At 45.6% G+C, this 19,763-nt stretch overlaps 1 long non-coding RNA gene across 2 annotated transcripts; it reads left to right on the forward strand.

The window, feature by feature from the left end:
• The first annotated feature begins 1,233 nt into the window (after positions 1-1,233).
• LOC108408837 (uncharacterized) lies at positions 1,234-19,285 on the forward strand. Of its 2 annotated transcripts, none has more exons than XR_001856081.3 (4): positions 1,234-2,524; positions 3,151-3,238; positions 15,158-15,398; positions 18,850-19,285. It is a non-coding gene; the product is annotated as an uncharacterized lncRNA (long non-coding RNA). The 2 variants fall into 2 exon arrangements; XR_001856082.3 differs by having other exon boundaries at positions 1,234-2,448.
• The last annotated feature ends 478 nt before the right edge of the window (positions 19,286-19,763 follow it).

A 19,763-nucleotide genomic window follows, 5' to 3' on the forward strand; every position in this document is an offset into this window, starting at 1 on the left:
TGGGAAGCACCCTCCCCCACCAGAGCCCCCCACCCTCTCACCTGGCCATAGCCTCACAACTAGTAGTCTTAAACCCTCCCCTACACCACCAGTGCCTGCTTTAGCGAGTTCTAAAGACCTTGTCTTCACCCTCATAAATCAAACCTTCCTTAGTATTAATTCCACCACCCCTGAGCTTACTGCCGAATGTTGGTTATGTTACCACTCTTCCCCCCCCTTTTATGAAGGAGCTGCCATCCCTGGCAATTTCTCCACCTCCAATGATACTTACAACTGCCGTTGGGAACGTGCTAGTTGGGAAGGCCTAACCTTGGCCCAGGTAGTCAGTAACGGGACTTGTATAACTAACACTCTGCAAAAAATCCCTCGTGGATATGCCCACCTTTGTCAAGAAATCTTCTCTATTGAACGGGGACCCCAAAATATTGTTCCCCCCAATGACACCTGGTGGGCCTGCATAGATGGACTCACCCCCTGTGCCTACAACCCCGTATTACAAGAACATGGCTTTTGTGTTCTCGTTAAAGTTATACCCAGGCTTATTTACTACCGGTCTGACGAGTTCTTCCATATCTGGGAACAATCTTCAGACCCTTCCCTCCCTAAACGCTCCCACCGAGAACCCATTACTGCTGTTACTATTGCTGTTTTGCTTGGCCTAGGGGCTGTAGGTGCCGGTACGGGCATCTCTTCCTTAGTTCTTTCTAACTCTCGCTATCACGAACTCAGTGCCACTATAGACCAAGATATCCAAGAATTGCAAAAAGGAATCTCTGACCTGACAGATTCGATCTCGTCCCTCACTGAAGTAGTTCTCCAAAACCGCAGGGGGCTAGATCTGCTCTTTCTGCAGCAGGGCGGGCTTTGCGCCGCCCTAAAAGAAGAGTGTTGTTTCTATGCTGACAAAACAGGGGTTGTCAGAGATAGTATGAGAAGGGTCAGAGAAGGGTTAGAGAAAAGAAGAATAGAAAGAGAGCAGAGTGAAAGTTGGTATAAAAATTGGTTCTCTACCTCGCCGTGGCTCACTACTCTTTTGCCCTCTCTCTTAGGCCCCCTTATAGGATTAATATTGCTCTTGTCTTTTGGCCCTTGGGCTCTCAAACATTTAACAAACTTCATAAAAAAGCAAATTGACACTCTCGTCAGTAAACCCATTCAAGTCCACTACCAGAGGCTTGCCTGTAACGATGACGATCAAGAGGCCTCCTCCTCCTTCTTTCAGCGACCATAGAAGTGACGATAGCCAAAGCCAAAAAACGTTTGGTGCTGCCACCCAAACCTGTGCTTTGCAAAGCCTTCGTCACCCCAGTCGAGGCTAGTAGTCAATGACGGGTAAGACATGGTCGCACACCATCCCATCGTGCTCGGCCACCACAAGGCTGCGACAATGTGCGCAGACTACTACCAACCTAAGACAGGGCACAGCCGCAATGAGGGCTGTGACCCCATGACGGGTAAGGAGTAGTCCCTGACCATGCAACCTAAGACAGGCATAGTCCTCGACCCAGCCACACCAGCTGGTCCCTATAAAGGAAGAGGAGGAGATGTGAGAAGCTGAAGACAGGATAGAGCCAAGTGACAAATTAAAGACCCTGCAAAAAACAAAACCCAGCCTTAAGACAACAGCAACTAGACGGGTAGTCAATGTCGGGTAATTAAGAGGATATACCTGCAAGAACAAATATAAGACCTCTAGTAAAAAGGGGGCCAATCTAATATTGGGGCAAGCTCCCCTGAATATGCCAGGCCGACTCCGAAAGGAGGCAAGCTCCTGGAAACAGAGGCCAGGTATAAGACCTCTAAACCTAAGACAGGCACCGTCTACCCAGAAGATAAGTGGCTCAAAGCACCCTAAGTAGTGCTCCAACCCCTCCTAAAAGAACAGAAAGGGAGGAGATGCTGGAGACCAAAGAGCCCCCACCCACAAAATGGCGAACTCCCTGCTTCTCTTCCGGGTTCTCTGCTCCCGCCGGCGCCAACCAAAGCCCAATCACCCCTTTACACCTTCCCGCCAGCGTCATCTAAGGTCCAATTGCCTTTTGACCCACCCCTTCCTTGCTGACCTGTATAAATTAAGCCTACAAACAATAAACTTGGCCAGCTTGATCAGACATCCTGTCTTGCTGGTCGTTCTTCGTGTCCCATGCTTGTTTCATTTCTGCAGGCGTCTCTGGCACACTCCACGTTCGTCCCGCGGGCCGGGACAAGGAGGAAAAGCACAGAGTTGGTCCTATCCACTGGCTTCTGTCGCACAGCACGGTATCTAACAGAATAGGAGAGTGAGAGACAGCAGGCAGCCTGTCTTCGGGTAGCCTGGGGCTGAGTCTCTGAGACACGATCCTATTCGCCACACACAACATGGGGGTGATCTGGAGCCGCGCCCAACTTCCGTTTCCGGTGCTGAGGCTGCGTCAGTTCCCTTTCAGTCGCCCCGCAGCTTCCTGGAAGGTAGGAATATGACGAGGCCTTACTCCTTTCTTCTTCCCTGCAGCTCAGCGGGACCGCGCAGTGACCCCAACTGTGGGTGCGTGGGGAGGGGCTACTCTGAGGCGGGGAGGGACGGAGTATGGGGGAGGTGCACGCGAGGCAAGTCAGGCAAGTTCATACTGAAAACCCGCCCAGAACTGGTTATTATTGGAAGTGGCAGGCGCAGTGTATGGGCAGCGACGGTGCTAGTAGCCAGGACTTCATCGCCCTAAAATGTGTGTGTACGGAGAGCCTCGGCAGCCTGAAAACCACTTTCCTCTCCTTTGATACTGTTTTTTAAATGGGCCCAGCCACCACCCACACCTGCTGCTTGTAACCTTTCCTCCTGTTTATGAAGTAATGTGTCCAGCAAGAGAAGAAATTTTACTGGCTTTCATTGATAGCAGGCACCATTCTTAACTCCTCTCACCCTTTATTGAAGTGGCAATGAAAACCCAAGTGCAGAAAGCACTATTAAAGGGGCTGAAAAGGCAACAGGAGAACGGAGCCATTGCGTTTTATTTTAAAAATGAAAAGACTAGTAAGCAGACTCATGATCTTCTCAGCAGCCACCCTGGCACTGGAACAAGCTGTAAAGTTTGCCCTTAGAACAGTCCTCACATCCCCACAGTCAGTTTTGCTGAGTTGCCCGTTTTGTTTGTTTGTTTGTTTGTTTTTTGGCAGTGGGCAGCAGAAGCTCCCAGGTAGCTGAGAAGTTCATGGAATCTTCTTACTGGTACAACCTTCACTATTGATTGTGTTACAGTGCAAGGTAAGGGGGAACAGACATTTTCAAGTACAGTGTTTACCTACACAGCACACTGCAGCTTAACTTCTGAAAGTCAAGAGAAACAGGCTTGAACAATTATTGTAACAAAGAAGTGACATTTCATTTGCTAATAGGATCAAAGCTCTTGTGCTAATAAAATGCTTTAAAAATTAGTGTGTGGTTTTTAGTAATTAGCATATAATTTCAGTTATCAGTTGGTTTATAACAAACATACTAATTAGGTACCCCACTCAGTCATTTATCTAAATGAAAGTTCTGAGAAATTATATTTATGGGCATTGATCAAAGCTTATGGGAAAAAGAGATTAAGATGAAAATCATGGGATTAAGTTTTTAATTAGTTTGTCCCCTGAACAATTGTTTGGTGTGACACAGTGATTGATTTGTACTTATGCCTGCCCAGGGAGGATATGGCTCTACTACCAAACCTCTGAACATAACAGTGTTTCACAGGACTGAATATTTTATCATTATTTTTCTCTTTATTCCTGCTTAACAAGGTATTGAAAAGGAAGGCAGTGTGTGGGATCTCATAGTCCTTTTTCTGGTGATACATATAAAGTATGAGATGGAGGCTTCAGTCTGTCGATTAATAAATATCTCAAACTTAGAATGTCTAAAATAAAACTCTTCGTGTCTCACCGCCAACCTCTTCCTCTCCCAGGTTTCCTTATTTTGACCAGTGGTGCCACCACACACCAGTGTTCTCAAGGCAAAAACTCAGGAACAATCTTGAATTCCTCTTTCTCTCATTCCCCACAGCTTTTCCATCATCAAGTTCTACCAGCTTTTCTTCCAAAACATACCCCAAATCTACCTACCATCTCATCTCTACCCAAGCATCATCATCCTTTACCTGCTTATCTACAACACCCTCTAATCTGGTCTCCTCTTACCCTATCCCTATCACATCATCTTGATTCACTTCATCACAACATCCCTCATTATTGCTTTTTTCTTATATTATTCTTCCTTTATTGACTTTATCTCTCCCTACTAATGTGTAAACTCCATGTAAGTAAAGATCTTGTCTTTCTTGTGTGTAACTGTGTCCCAAGGGCCCAAATAGTCTCCAGTGCATGAATGAAGGAATACATGAATGAGTGGATTCTGGTAGCACCAAGACTATTACCATCTCATCTCAGGTACACTGAAGCAGGAAGGCTGGGAATGTCAGGGTGCCATATACCACAGAGCATGGACCTTAAAACACAAGAGGTAGACAGGACACAGAATAGAGAGGTCAGAGGAGCATTGGGGTGGAAAGCAAGGGGAGAGTAAAGGGAAATGGAAACAGTATAGTGCAACTCTGCAGATACATTCTAGAAATCCTAAAACTTGTGTAAGTACTCACCTGCATACACAGTCCAGCCTGAAGAATAGTGGCTAATGTTTGCTCTACCTGAGTGACAGAACACTTTTCCTGGTGGAGATGCTGAGGCCTTGGTGTCAAAACAGTCTGATTCGGTGGGGCCCACATGTCTGCTGCTGCATAATACTTGTAATCCAGTCTCATTCTTGTCAGGACAGTAAGACTGCAGTCAGTACTAGTAGCTTGGAGAAAGCAGCAGGGCATACTGCGGGGGTTCTGTTAAATCACCCCATGGGGTGAGCCTGAGCAACTTTTCCCTCCATGTGTCCCAGTTCTCCTCAAATATAAAACTAAAGCCTTACTTGAACTCCTGTGTAACTTTGTAACTCAAACTTCATTGAAATTTGGTATGTGGAGTCCCCTCTTCTCTGCGGAGCAAGGGGCCTACTTTTTAGAGATCCTTGAACCTAAGGCTACATCTCTATTTGGTGGTTCCACTTCACTGACATGTTTTGTCTAAAAAGCACTTCACCGTATTATGCTATCTCGTGTTTCTCTTGATAATGATGAGAATGTGAAGGGCAAATTATGCTGCTGTGAACCTGTGGACATGGCTCAGGTTTATTCTCTTACTCTTAAGTTGGATTTGAGGGATGGAGAGGAAAGAAGAAGGTGACTATACCATTGGTCCTTGGGGTTTAAAAAATGGGACAAATTGGTCAATGAAATTCCTGAGATTAGCCTTATCTCTCCCTCCACTGGACATTGTGTCAGTCCTTTTCCCCTTTGAGTCTGCCCTCAATATTTTTTTTTAACATGTATTTTTTTAACTGACCTGTGAACTTTGTTCAGGTCCAGCCCATGGTCTTACACTGTATTTGGTTTCCATGTCTCCTTAGTCTTTCAACCAGTGCACCATAGCGAGGGGTATATAATGCTGGTAGGATTTGTTGCTGGTGATGTTAACCTTGGTCACTTGCCTAAAGCAGGAGTCTGCCAGGTTTTTCAGTGCAAAGTGGAGAATTCCGCTTGTAATTAATATGCATTGGGGGGAGGTGCTGTGAGACTCCCTCGGCATTACTTGTAACCAAATTTTCCTCTTATGCATGTGTTGGGGATGGAGGTGAGGGCAGGCAGTGTGCTGTGTTTGGTGTACATCCCAAGAACAGATGAGAACTTACCATGATTATGCTGCTGTCCAGTCACAGCTGAGAAACCATTGCCATTATCAGAAAGAACTGTGGCTGTATCTTGATATACATAAAGGAAAACTGATTTGGCATATTTCTATTGTGTATGGCAGAGTGTGTATGTTACTAATTGATTAGAGTTCTTTTTATCCATGAGTTAATTCAGCAAATGATTATAATAAAGGCTATCATTTTTCAAGTATCTACAACTTGCCAGATGCTGTATTAGGTTGTACTTCTGTTACCTCAGTTCATAATCACAACACTTTAGGTATTATTGCCCATTTGACAGATGTGGATCCTGAGGCTAAAGGAAGTAGGTTGCTCAAAGGCAAGTTGCAGAAATGGACTTGAACCCAGGCCTGTCTAACTCAAAAGTGTCTACTATTTCCACGGCACCAAGCTTGCTCCCCTTTGTGCCAAGCACTGTGATCAGTGTGGAGGATACAGAAGCATAAGATACAAGTTCAAGAAGAGCTCCTTTTACAGCACAGGAGGCCCTTGGAAGAGGCACAGAAGGCCTGGGGAAGAACCTTTGTTCATGGGGGTCATCCTTCTTTCTAGGTGGCAATTCCTCTGCCTTGTGAATCACTGACCTGGTTTTTCTCAGGTCTTCATTGAGTCAGGTGGATTCGTCAGGATCCAGAAGAGGGAACTGATGTTGATGACATGCTTGCTCTGCTTGCTGCTGGCTATTGTTCATTTCAGCTACCTTGTGAAGTAGGTATATTATCTCCACTTAGCTCTTGAGGAAACCAAGACTCAAAAGGGCTAAGTAACATGCCCAAAGTCACCAGCTAGTAAGTGGCTAAGTGGGAGTTTGATCCCAAATCCAACTAATTCCTAAGGCCTGTGCCTAGTCTTCCAGTCAGGCAGTATAGATTCCAGGGGGTACAGAGTCCAGCATCCTTGCTCCTTGCTGCAGATGGGGCTGTGCACCTATTGTCTTCCCATTTGTAGAAAGGATGATCGTGTTCATGCTGTGGCTGATGGACACTGATAGCAGTTCATCTGTAGCAAGCCTTTTTTTTCTTTTTTCTCAAGCCAAAGGATCTTGCAGCTTTTGCTTTTTTAAACTACCTTCCCCCCACGGTCAATCCATGTCAGCAGAAGGAAGGTGGAAAGTGATGATTCTGAATCATTTGTGACACATAAAATGCTACTGTATAAACAAACATGCTTCCCTAAGAACTATGGCATACGGTAATTCGGGTCACTGCCTGCTGGCTTTTGATGAGAGAGTTCAGCTCCTCCTACAGTCAATGCTTAATGATTAGCCTTTGGTGTACTGCTAATAGTCTATGGTCTTCATGTCTCAGGACATTTGCTGAACTGTCCAGTGAAGGAGGGGAAGAAGAGGTCTGTTATTCTGCCTTTTCCATGTTGACATACTCGTAGATGCTCTCAGATCATTGTTCTTTCTATTCCTTGTTGGCTTTGAAAATGTAAAAGCAAGGTGGGGTAGCTGCATTCAGTGATTGGAAGAAAAGGAAAACTGATGATTAGCAGGCACAGGGATTGGGATGGGCAGATCAGTTGGCAATCTGGTTTATTAAGGTTACTCCATTTTGTCCCTACCATATATGACAGCAGTTCACTGATTATCTTGACTCTGCTCCCATTGTTCTGATAGAGGCAGTGAGAGTATCCAGAAAGTGAGATTGGCAGTAGCTATGAAGAAGAATGGGGTATGAGCAATTAGAATATGTTCTTTTCTTTTTGGACTCCTGCAGACCCTGAGGCAAAGATTCAAGTATAATTTATTCAGGAGGTACAGGAACCAGTGGTAGGGAATTGGAAAAATGAGCTGGAAAGGGGGAAAGGCCAATAAACTATGTATTATCAATCTAGTTGCTACTGTGGGGACTGGAGCTTAATCCCACAAGTGAACCAGGGAACATTAGTGAAAAGGACATATGTCAGAATTAGCCAACATCCCCTATCCCACCCCGGGAAGGGAGCTGGGGTATTTATGCATCAAATTCTGAGTGTCAGTCACTGAGGGCTGCTCCAGTGAAGTGTACTGGGCATACAAAGTGTTTTCGGCAGCTTAAGAGAAAACTCTTACTTAGGCAGAGATGCAAAGTTGGAAAGCAACATGTGCATTGATGTGGTAAGACCTGAGAGCGTAGGCTGAGTACCAATACCATCAGTTATGTCCTCCTAAAATAAAAAATACATCCACTCCTCCCTCAATGTTCCCCATTTCATTAAATAATACCACCATTTACTCAGTTCCTCGTGCCAAAGACCTTGGAATGTCCCTTGACACTTGTTTTTTTGCTCTTGCCTCACATTTGGTCTATTTCCAAAACCTGTGAACTTCATCTTCTAAATATATCTTGAATACTACCACTTCTTTCCATTTTCACCATAATCTTTCAGTGGGTTTCTGCAGTAATTTCCTAGCCTGAATCTTTGTTAATGTTCTTACCTGGAATGGTAGCCAGAGTACTCTTTAAACCTAAATCAGATCACATCACTACCCATCTCCAAACCATCCAGTGGCCTCTAATTATTACTCTTAGAGTAAAACCTGAAGTCCTTACCATGTCTAAAAGGCCCTACATGATCTACTTCCTGGCTACATCCCTGACTTGAGCCTCCATTCATTCTCCTTGCTCACAGTGCTCCTGCCAGATTGGTTTTCTTGCTGCAATCCTGCCTCAGGGCCTTTGCATTTGTTCTTGCAACATAAAACATCACTTTAGATATTCATTTTACTCAATCAATTTATTCAAGTCTCTGCTTAAATGTCACCTCCTAATGGAGAACTTTTCTTAATAGTATATCTAGAAAGGAGCCTTTGCCACTCTTATTTTTTTCCATAGCAACAACCATGACCTGACTGGTTTTAGTTTACGTTTTTATTTGTTGCCTATTCCTGCACCAGAATGTGAGTGCTATCTGGGAGGACTTGGACTCATGGTATTTCCCCCAGCTTCTAACAACACCACACATAGTAGGTATTCAACAAATATTTGCTGAATGAATCGATTAATAGCTGTTTACTGGTCCTGCTGAGAGCACCCATCAGTCAGGAACTTCCAGAACAGACAAAATCGTAAACTAGTTTGATAACTGCTTCTGATGAAGAGCCCACTCTTAGCAGAGTCAATTGAAGGCCTGGGGCTACTTTCAATATGTTCTTTCTTGACATCCATGGCAACTCTTGACTTGCTCATTTTTCTTTGCCTCTCTGAAAATAGAGGGAAAGTCAAGATAATCAATGTGCTACAAGTCATACCTGATGGCAACAAAGTATAGTCTTGTATTTTCATTAAGTAGAATGCAAAGTTGGTAATTTCTGCTAGTGCCTGGCACATACTAGGTGCATATTGCACGTTTAGCAAATTGACAGTGTTCTCTCTTTGATGTTATTAGGCCACCTTTGTGTATTAGTTATTCTGCAGAAGGAATTGCATTGTATGGCCCACACTCTTAAGGACACCAGACTGATGGAATTTTCTCCATCATACCCTCCCAACCCAGAACACCTTTAGCCTTATTCATGCATATCATACATACTGTCCCACGATTCTGAAAATAGTAGAGTCAGTTCTCTCATTTGTGTATGCTTTAAGACTATTTAATTTACTCCATTATAAAAGTAATGGAGGCTCATTTTAGAAAATTTATGTATTACAGAAAAGTAAAAGAGAAAAAATAACACGTGGCTTTACACCCAGAGATAACACTATTAATATGTTAGTTTATTTCCTTTTAGTGTTTTCTGTATATACTTTTACATAGTTTTAATATGCGATCTTAAATCTTTTACTTAATGTCATAACAAACAGTTATCTTAATCAACACTATAAATGCCTTTTTTCATAGTTGTGTACTGCTACATTACCTTGTTGGAGGCCGTTTAGCTTGTTTTCTGTTTTTCAAAATTATAAGTAATGCTGCAATAAACATCCTTTTACATGTATCTTTGCTGGTATTGCTGATTATTTATTTCTTCAGGATAGTGTCCCAGAAATGAAATAACTAGTTCTAAAGGATACATTTGGGGATTTCATTTTGATTCCTAAAACCTTTTGAATGTGACTTCCATAAAAGAGCTCTAGAAAAGCAGATTGCCACAAAGAATTTACTTTCAGTTTTGAAACATTTCAGAACCAGAGTGTTTTAGCATTCCATTTAAATGAGCATAGAAATCTTTTGTAGCCTGTTTCTACTTCAGACCTCTTCTCTCTCTCATAAAATGCAGCAATGTCATTATGAAAATCTTTCTTTGGTAAACAACATATTTTTGTGTTCCTGGGGATTGTTTTAAGTCTTTCTGGTGAGCACTGGGTTTATACCTAGAATTGTGTAGTATTTTTGCATGCCTGTTTAGGATGTCTGAAGGGTTAGCTATGCCTATGGTTTTTTTCATTGCCAAAAAGAAGTCCAGATCTCATGGCAGTGGAACCTGCTTTTACAAGTCTCCGAATCCTCCCTGAAAGGCAAGGACTACCTTGGCAGGGACTGCCCTTAGAAACATTGTATGAATAAGGAGTTAGCTCCCCAAGGCAGGGCCAGCCTGGAAAGGGCCTTGCCAAAGATAGACAGGAGGGAACCATGATAGTCCTACATATCGGGCCAGGCATAATAAAATATCATGATATCCAGGAGAGTTAAGGGATCAAGGATGGTTTGGAAAGTTATGGGACAGTCACATTGCTTAAGCTCATGCATGCAACATTATTAAAAAGAACCCGACATCTCCGTATTGACCTGTAAAAATGCTATTTTGTTAATTCTAAAGAGCAAGTTGTAGAGAAACATGTGTAGGCTGATCCCATATTTGTAAAAAGGCAAAAACTGGTTTTAGTGGAATCTTTAATATCTACATGAACCAAAAGAAATAGGTGGAACAACATGCATCAGACTATTGTAACTCTGGTTCACTCAGGAATATGGAAGTAGGTTAGGAAGAATGAGGAAAGCTTTGCTTTATACAACTCTATTGCATAACATGTTACAATGAGCATGTCGTGCTTCTGGAACTTAAAAATAGGAGGAGAGCTAAAAAAAAAAAAAAAAAAAGGTGGGGCTGGCAAGGAATATAATGAGGAATAATGAAAAATGAGGTTTAGGAGCTAGTTTGTAGCTAGGCCCAGTGCAGGGCTGGGGTCTCTTGGCAAGGCTGGTACATGCTCCATAGGAAGGCCCAGCTTCCTGGAAGGGAGGCTGACCTGGGTAGGTCCTTCTTCTGGCAGCAGCTAGAAAAATCTAACATTCACCTGCAATTTCACTTGGAAGGGCTTTTGGAAAAATAATTGGAATGATCCAGAGTAAGGAGTTGCTATCCTTCCTCTGAGGGCTCCAGAGGGGAGGTCCAGAGGGAAGAGAAGTACATCCTGTAAAGGCCCCAGAATGGGAAAGACTGCTTCCGCCCCAGACTCAGAGCACACCTCTCAACCACCTGTGAGGCAGGCCCCAGGCCTTGCACTGGAGCCATTGCCCACAGCTTGGATTAACCTCCTTCCCTTGGCAGCAAATGCCGAGGCATTTGTCTTTGAAGGGTGATGGCTCAGAAGCTACACAACTTTCAAACATGATTTATTTCATACTCTATTTGTGAATTAGGGTGTGTTTATAGTGAAAGGATGAATTAGACGATGAGGAGTCTGCTGGAAATATGAAGGGATAATTGAATCTCAAAGTCTATTAAAGACGGTTGTCTTACATCTTGTGGGATGACATTTTATTACAGGGGCCAACTTGGCTCTTGTATTCGCTTTCTTCTCTTTCCTTCCTTTCTTCATTATCTTTAGAAAATTAGGTTTTCCCTTCCCCCAATCAATCAGAAGCTGCAAAACAGCCTCCAAGGAGAGTCAGGATCTCTGAGAGGAATACCTGGGGGTCGTGGCATTGCATAGCAGTTCAGCATGGGGGTCCGCAGTGGGCCAATTACCATGGATCTTACCTCCTCTAAGCTCCTATTTCCTTTTCTGCAAACTGTGGTCATGTTTACTTCTTAGCTGTTATGAAGATGCCGTGAGATGATGCTGAGCACCGGGCTGGCACCTGCAGTGGGTGCCTGGCCAACTGTTAGCATCAGAATTCCCAGTTCTGCCCCCAGCTTGCTCTGCTCCTGCAGGCAAATCAGTGGTGCCCCTGTTCCTCAAATGCCAGCAGAACTCTCAACAGTTAATAACTCCAGGGGAGCCAACAGAGCTACCAAAACCGTTGAACAGCAATGACAATAATAATCAAAATAGCCCACCCCAGTTCCTCTGTGGAAGGATAATGTCATTTCAGCAGGGACAGCTCTCTCCAGTAAGTGGGCCTCTCCAAAGAGCCTGGAATCTGCTCCTCCGGGCTGCTACAACTGGCCTTGTTCTGTGGTCTGATCTGCTGGGGACCTAGATACACACACTTCTGAAACTGGCCAGGGGTTCTGGCACAGTCACGCCACACAGCCTGCCAAAGGGAAAGGCCCTTTCTTTGGAGCAAATTGCACTGCACACATTGCCATCAAGAAAATGAAAGCACTCACAGCATGGCCCCCAGCTTTTCTCTGCAGCCTTCTGAAACAATTCTGTGACCACAAAATGGCAGGAAACAGAGGTCTTTCTATCTGACCTGCTCATGGGGCGGGCATCCGAGCACGGGGCGTGTCCCTCCTGCCCTGGTACCACTCGGATCGCTGTGGCTGTGTTTGTCTCCTCTCTCTGAGGAGGACAAGGCAGGCACGCAGGCAGAGGGATATATTTCAACTGCTCTTGACTCTGTTTATAATCACAAACATGAAAGGAAGGGAAAGAGGTTGAGTTCATAAGACGGGTTCTTTGTGTAGCCTAATTTATCTCTCTTGGGCAGCAGTGTGCTGAGTGGGTTTCCTTTTTGTTTCTGATGCGGGAAAGTGAAATATGAATCTACGTTGATGAGAGAGTAAAGGAATTGAAAGAGGCATAAATCTTATCTTCTTGCAACCCTAAAAGATCAGCTTCTTGTGAAGAAGGGGATTATACTTCTATAATTAACTGCTTTGCAGCTCCCGGTGATGGCTCAGAGCTGAATAATAGCACCCAGCAAAGTTGGGTAAAAGGCAGGCGGGCGGGTACAGCAGCTGATCGTGAACAATGGTCTCAGGGCTTGCCATCCTTTTCCACTGCCCAGCTCTCAGAGAGTCAGCCAGGAGATATTTGCCACCTGTCTATCAACATTCAGAGCAGAGAGAAAAGAATCCAGAACAAATAGCTTGTAGAGACCTGTTCCTCCATAGGCTGGTAGCTGCCAGGAGATACCTTGCAAGCCTAAACCAGGGTTTACACCCCTCTGTGTGCCCAGCGCTCAGTGCCTGTGAAGTGCTCATACACGCTTGTTGGAGGTGATTGCCACTTACCAGCTGTGGGATCTTAGGAAAGTTGTCTAACTCCTCTGATCTTCCATGTTACCATCCACAAAATGTAAGGGTAGGGTGTCTTACAGAATTCTTGTGAGGAGGAAGTCAGGTCATGAGTATAAAAAAATTACTTATCACAATTCCTGGCCCGTGGCAGGTGATCAATAAATGGCAGCTATTATTATTATATTGTGGAATAAAAATTGATTGCAAACTCATGGCCATTATAATAGTCCACACTGTTGAGACTCACTGCACACAGGCACTGTACATCCACTGGTGCGTGAAAGCCTCATGACACCTGGATCAAAGAGGCAGGATTCTTTCCTTGCATTTCACTGGGGACAAAGCCAACTCAGACTGGACCAGGGACCTGCTCAAGGTAAACGGCAGTAATGCAACTGGAAGCCTTGGGCTTCTTCTGCCCTCCCCTCCCCTCATCTCTCAGAACCAGGCTTACAGGTACTCAGCCTACTTTTCTATGTCTGTCCATCACTCTCACCACCCTAGAATCAAACCCCTGGTCCATTTTTGCTTCCCTTTCTCCTCCCTTATGCACAGCAGCATCACTGAGTTCTAGTGTTCTTCTTTTAAGATATTTCCAGAATTTTCCCCTACTCAGTCTTGCTGCCACTTATGCTGGCCCAGACCCTCATCTCATGAAAACTAGGCTTCCCATAGCCAGCAGGCTCCTGAGTGGTGTCTCAGTCTAGGCTCCCTTTCTGTTGCCCATGCCAATGCTGGATAAATTGTTCCAATCTGCATTTTCTTGTCCTTCCTCATAAAGGACCAGCAGCCATTCCTCACTGCTTGTCAGATCTGCTCCCCATTCCTTGCCTGGTATTCAGGGCCCTTCAGCTGACCCACCCAAACTCATCTCTTCCTACTCACAGAACCCCTTTCTCCAGCTGAGCCTGCCTCAGTTTCCCTTAGGCAGGCACCCCATAGCCACTCTGAGGGCTTAGTAGATTAGATCCTTGATAAAAATGCAAATGCCTGCCTGACATAGGGATGCCCCGTTCAATGTGCAGTAAGTGCTTGCAGAACTACGGGATATAGAGATCATCTATTCCATCCACCCACCCATTCTACAGATGGAACCTGAAGCCCAGAGAAGCTCAGTGATCTAGTCAAGGTCACACAGTCAATTATTTCAAAATGAAATCTCAAACCTAGGTCTTTTAGCTTAGAATTCAGTGCTCCTCCACTGGCTCAATACTGCCCCCAGAGATAGCTGCTAGTTATGGGGTGGGGTGAAGGGATAGGGATGATTGATATATTTAGTACTCAGACTCCAAGTTTGCCCTAGACCTGTGTCATTCACCAAAGGGACAGCCTGAAAGCCTGCTGAGGAAAAAAGCCTGAGTTAAGTACTGGTGCCAGAGGAGAGGCAAGAGTGGAGAGAAGGGGCTGAGTTGGAGTTTGAGATTTAGGGGATTGTAATGGAAATCAGCAACACAGCACGGCAAATATAAACACGGCTGAATACCAGTCCAAGCAGTGTGCTGTGAGAACATAGCGATTAACTGCTCTATTCGTATGGGAGATGGGATCCAGGAGAGCTTTGGGGAAGAAATGGCTCATGACTTGGGTCTAAAGAACCAGAATTTTGCTCAGTGGTAATCAGGGGCAAGGTACCCTGGGTTGAGGGAGCAGCAGAGACAGAGATAGAGGGGCCAGACAGCCCGGGATGTGTGTGGGCAACAGCAAGGTCGAGAGCTAAGGAACCTGAATAAAGCAGAGAAACCTGGATTCAAGTTCTGATTCTGCATCTAGTATGACCAGTTTGGGATTTGGACAAGTCACTTTATCTTTCTGGATCTTAATTTCCTTATCTCTAAAATGGTCATAATGATATTATCTGTCTCCTGGGGTTATTGTGAGGATAAACCAAACAGTAAGGCACCAAATATAGGGCCTGACACATAGTAAGTGCTCAACAAAAGGTCCAGTATGGCTGGAGCTTAAGTGCTGTTGAACCACAGGGCCAAGCGGAGGTTTGGGCCATGCTGCAGGTTTTATTTCGCCTTCCAGTGGACCCTTTCTTCTCTTTCCAGGAGCTCATCAGCTGGCCCAGGAGGGCTGCTTGCCCACTCATGGTTGCCAGGATGTTTGGCCATCCCCAGTCCAGAGTGACCATCTGGTGTTGTCATCATCATTGAGCCCTTTGCAGCCTGACCACACTGGGGCCAGTGTTCCAGGTTTGGGAACATTTGCTGGCAGAGCCTGTGTTTGGAAGTGAGAGCAGTGTTTAGGTAGAAACAGACACTGAAAACAGCTGCTGGCTTCTCTGCCTTGGTGAGTGCAGAGCAGGATCTGCCACTTTGGGCTTTGCAAGGGAACAGGGAGCACAAGGCAAGCAAGCTTTTGGGGTAGGGAAAGGCCATTTTTTTCAGGGAGTGTGCCAGCCTCATCAGGCAGGGGCTGGGGCTGGGGGCTGGAAGGAGGGGAAGGTTAGAGGCCCTTCCTTCCCTCTGGGCTTCTAGGTGTTCAAGACTCTATAGGTTCTTCCTGCCATTTAATATCTGTAGGACTTTGGGTCAATTTTCAACCTCTCTGGATGGGCCACTCAGCAAAGCGTTTCCTGGCCTGCCCCTGTATGCCATTTTTCTTTAGTGAATGGTTGTCAAACTTACCCATACATCAGAATCACTAGGGCAGAACTCATTAAAAATTCAGATTCTGGGCCCCTGCCCCAGGACCTTTGGGGGCAGGGCCCAGGAACCTGCATGGAATGAACTTTCAGGTGATTGTGGTATTGACATCCTAGAAACTACACCTTGAGAACCACAGTCCGATTTCAAACAGGTTCTCAGGAAAGCAGGAGCAAGTGGAGGGCAGAAGTGGGGGTGATAGCTCATGCCACCGCACCGCTCCTCTTCACATGCACACCTGTGAAATGCCTTTGTCTTCAGCTTGGAAACAGATGCTCTTACATTTGGTTTCTCTGGAACAGATGCCAACCCTGTTCTAGGATATGAAAAGTGATACCCCATTCCTACATTTACCTCTCTTGCTATCCATCCATCCATCTACCTATGTATCCATCTATACACCCATCTATCATCATTCATCCATTCATCCCTCCATCCATTCATCCACCTATCCATCATCCATGAGAGTGAGGGTGTGTAGAAAAGTAGGTGAGTCCTGTGAACAAAATCCCTTTGCATCATCTACTGAAAGAGCAGAGGCCCATCCTCAGGCCCCATGCAGCCATGCTGTGATGCTCCTCTGTAGCTGCAACCTCTGAACTCAGCCCAGCCCTATCTCCTGGCATTTCTGAGTGAAAAGGAACCACTCTAAAGTGCACATGTTGCAGGCTTGAGGTGGCTGTCTCTTACACAGTAAAGCTGTGCAATTAACGGGTGACAGCCATCTAAGCTGAGAGGCATGGGATGTCTCAAGAGCCTGGCTACAGGTACTGACTCTGCCTGCAACTCACTGTAACTGTGGACAGGTCTCTGAGCCTCAGTTTCCCCATCTCTAAGATGGAAGATTGGCTTCCAGCTCTACTAGTTTTCCTGTCTTGAGCATGGCCCTGACACCCTGGCTATAACACACTTGTTAACAATGACCTCTCTCTCCACCCCAAGCTCATCTATGTGTCAGAGCACATCAGAAGCACAACATCTCTCAGGTTTAATGGATTTTTTTGTGCCCCCAGCATATTCCTGCAGCCCAGAAGTGTTTTGCAGGGAAACGGCCAGGTGGAAGTAAACCTGAAGGTGGTGCTGTGGCTCCAGTTGGGGACCTGCTCTCTGGAGCAGGTCTGGGTTTTCAGAATATCTTTGGAAACTGGGTAGGGTTGCTGGCAGGTTCTCTTCCTTCTTGTGGCCCTCACAGTCCAGCAGTCCCTACTCATTTTTAAGAAGCAGCCAGGCCAGCCCACTTGGGTCCCCCTGCCTCCTGGCCCCCTTCCCTCACCTTCAGAGCTTTCTGCTTCCCTTTGGGTCCCTCCTTCAGGACAGGAGGAAGAAAGCCTGTTGTGAACAGCATGTGGTAGGGTAGAGATTCATGCCTGGGTTTCCTGGGGGCCCTGTTTCCCGGTGCTCAGCACAGCCCAGGGCCTTCAGTGTGGAGCTTCCACTGAGTCTGTGACTTGTTATGACATGATGCGACATAATGATGTTTGGGTCACAGCATTCTTGACTCCACACCCCCAACTATGGACTCCATACCTGGGAGGTTCACTGGATATTTTGAAAGCATTCCATATCCTCTTGCTGCTTTCTCTCCATTCATTTGGTTTCAGGATTTAGCTGAGCCATCTAATAAAGAACCAGGTGGAGAGAACGATAGGGGAAAGAAAGGGGAAAGTGCTAACATTTAAGTGTCCGCAGGATACCAAGCACTTCCACAAAAGCAGTGGTTTTTATGCTTCTTTCAACTGCATGACACTGTCCTCCATCCAAACTCACAGACCCAACCCAGCCACGGAAACCAGAGACCAGGGGAGCTGCTCTAGGGGGACAGGGTGGGATGCCTAGGGCCCTGCCTCTTTGTATTCCATGCCCTCCTCCCCTCCCAGCAGCCCCTTTGGTGCTTTGGCAAAACCTGGATCCAAAACATTGTGCTTGTTAATTGTATATAACTCAGAGAGGAAATATCCTCATTTTTCAAAGATAAAAGCTGAAGTCCAGTGAGGTGATGCAACTTGCCAGGATCACATGATTAATGAAGGGCAGAGGGCCAGGCTGTAGGCCCAGGCAGGCCCACCTCCAAAGCCCCCAACTCTACACAGGAGACAGTGGGTGCTCTGTTTCCTAAGGAGGGGCAGGAAGGGGCTGTGGCTTCCCCTGCTGACAGAGGACTGTACTCGATACACATGGACATGGTTGGTGCTTGGATGTCTCTGGTAAACTGCAAAGAAGGAACTGTGGGAGATGGGAAACACAAGGGGTGTGAGTTCTGCACCACCAGAAAGATGATCATTCAGCTCCCAGTCAGTCTCCAGGCTGGCTGACTTCAGAAGACACTGGCCAGCATGTGCTGGAAATTCAGACATGAAATTTCTAGACCCTGATTAGACTTGATTTTGTTCCAGGACAGCCGGGGTTTGGGGCTGTAAAAGAAGAACTGAATCTCCATTCCTGCTTTGCGGATGGAGGGGAAGTTGTGGAAGAGCAGCTCCTGAAAAGCAAGATGCTTTAGGAAGAACCAAATAGAAGTCACATGTTTGCTTGGAATTTGTTTTATCTGTTCAGAACCTTACTATAGATTTGGAGTCAGAAATACTTGGGTTCAAATGTCATCTCTGCTCATTCAACCTGACTTTTTGAGTCGTGGTTGCCTCCTTTGTAAAATGACATCACAGACAATCCCTATGTTACCAATCTGTTAAAAGGATGAAATGAGCTCTTGTGTGGGCAAGCATCAAGCCTGGGTGGGGTGGGGGTGGGGTGCAAACTACACAGTGGATCTCTCCGTGCTCTCTCAACTTTTCTCCAAGCCTGTTGAATTTATGGTATGCGCTAAATGGATATACTTCCAAGGGGCACTAAGGGATGGGTTATCACTTCTCACTGCAGTCAGCTGGCTGAAACACTCAGTTTTTCATCTTAATATGTGAGATGTGGCACTCAGAATTCTAAACTTAGAGTCTCAAAGAACTCAGGATGGTTGAATCCAGCTTGTTCATTTTAGAGATGAGGTGAGTGATTTCCCCAAGGTCACTCATTGGGCTAGTGGCAGAGCTGGCGCTAAATCTCCACCTGCTGACTCTTAGCCCACTGCTTTGCCATCCCAGGTAAGAAGGAGCCATGGAGGGCATGAAGGAAAGCTGCCAAGGATGCTGTCTTGATCTGCTCTGAGCCATGATTCCTGCATCTGAAAGGAGGATAGAGTGAGAGCTTCATCAACGGAGATCCGCTCTGCTCCATGAATCCTGTCATGTGCAGGTCACCACTTTTTTCGGGAGGAGAGGCCTCCATTATAGGCCTGAGGTCTCAGGAGCTAGCACCAGGCCTGTCTGAGGTGGAGCTGGCTCCTAGCACAGGTACCAGGGTGTAAGGGGACACTCCAACTTGGAGTTGACCCCATCCTTGCCTCTTACCAGCTGTATGGCCTGAGCTGGGAATGACTGTCTCTAAGCCTGTTTCTTTATCCGAGAACCAAGGAGAATAAAAGTCTGTATCTCAGAGGCTATTGTGAAGGTTAAATAAATAAAATAGTAATAGCCAACACTTGATGAACATGTACTATGTGCCTAGTTGGGTTTGTATTTGCTCATTTAATCTTCATAACAACTTGTATCTTACTGCTGAGAAAACAGAGGCTCAGAGTGGTTAAGCAGAGCCCAAGGACACACAATTTGAGAGGACAGTGCCAGATTGTGGACCCAGGAGCCTGGCTCTGGCATCCCACGCTTAATCACTCTACCCTCTGGCCTCTGGAGTTAGGCAAAACACAGTGCTTAGCACATAGTGTTCCAAAAATTTCCCTCCCTCGCTCCCTCTCTTTTCCCCACCTTCCTCATCCCTGCCCTTCTCGACCCGCAGGGTGGGTTTCAGAAACTGTGTGCTGTAGTTCCTGGAAATCTGTGTAACTTGACCAGCTCACCTTGAATCATTTTCTTCTCTGTTTTGTCATTGGTTTTGTTTTTTATTTTTTGTTTCTTAGTCAAAAGCACAGCTGAATTGCCAGCAAGGCAAATCTCATGAT

This window comes from Manis javanica, chromosome 11, assembly GCF_040802235.1.
Source record: "Manis javanica isolate MJ-LG chromosome 11, MJ_LKY, whole genome shotgun sequence".
Taxonomy (NCBI): Eukaryota; Metazoa; Chordata; class Mammalia; order Pholidota; family Manidae; genus Manis; species Manis javanica.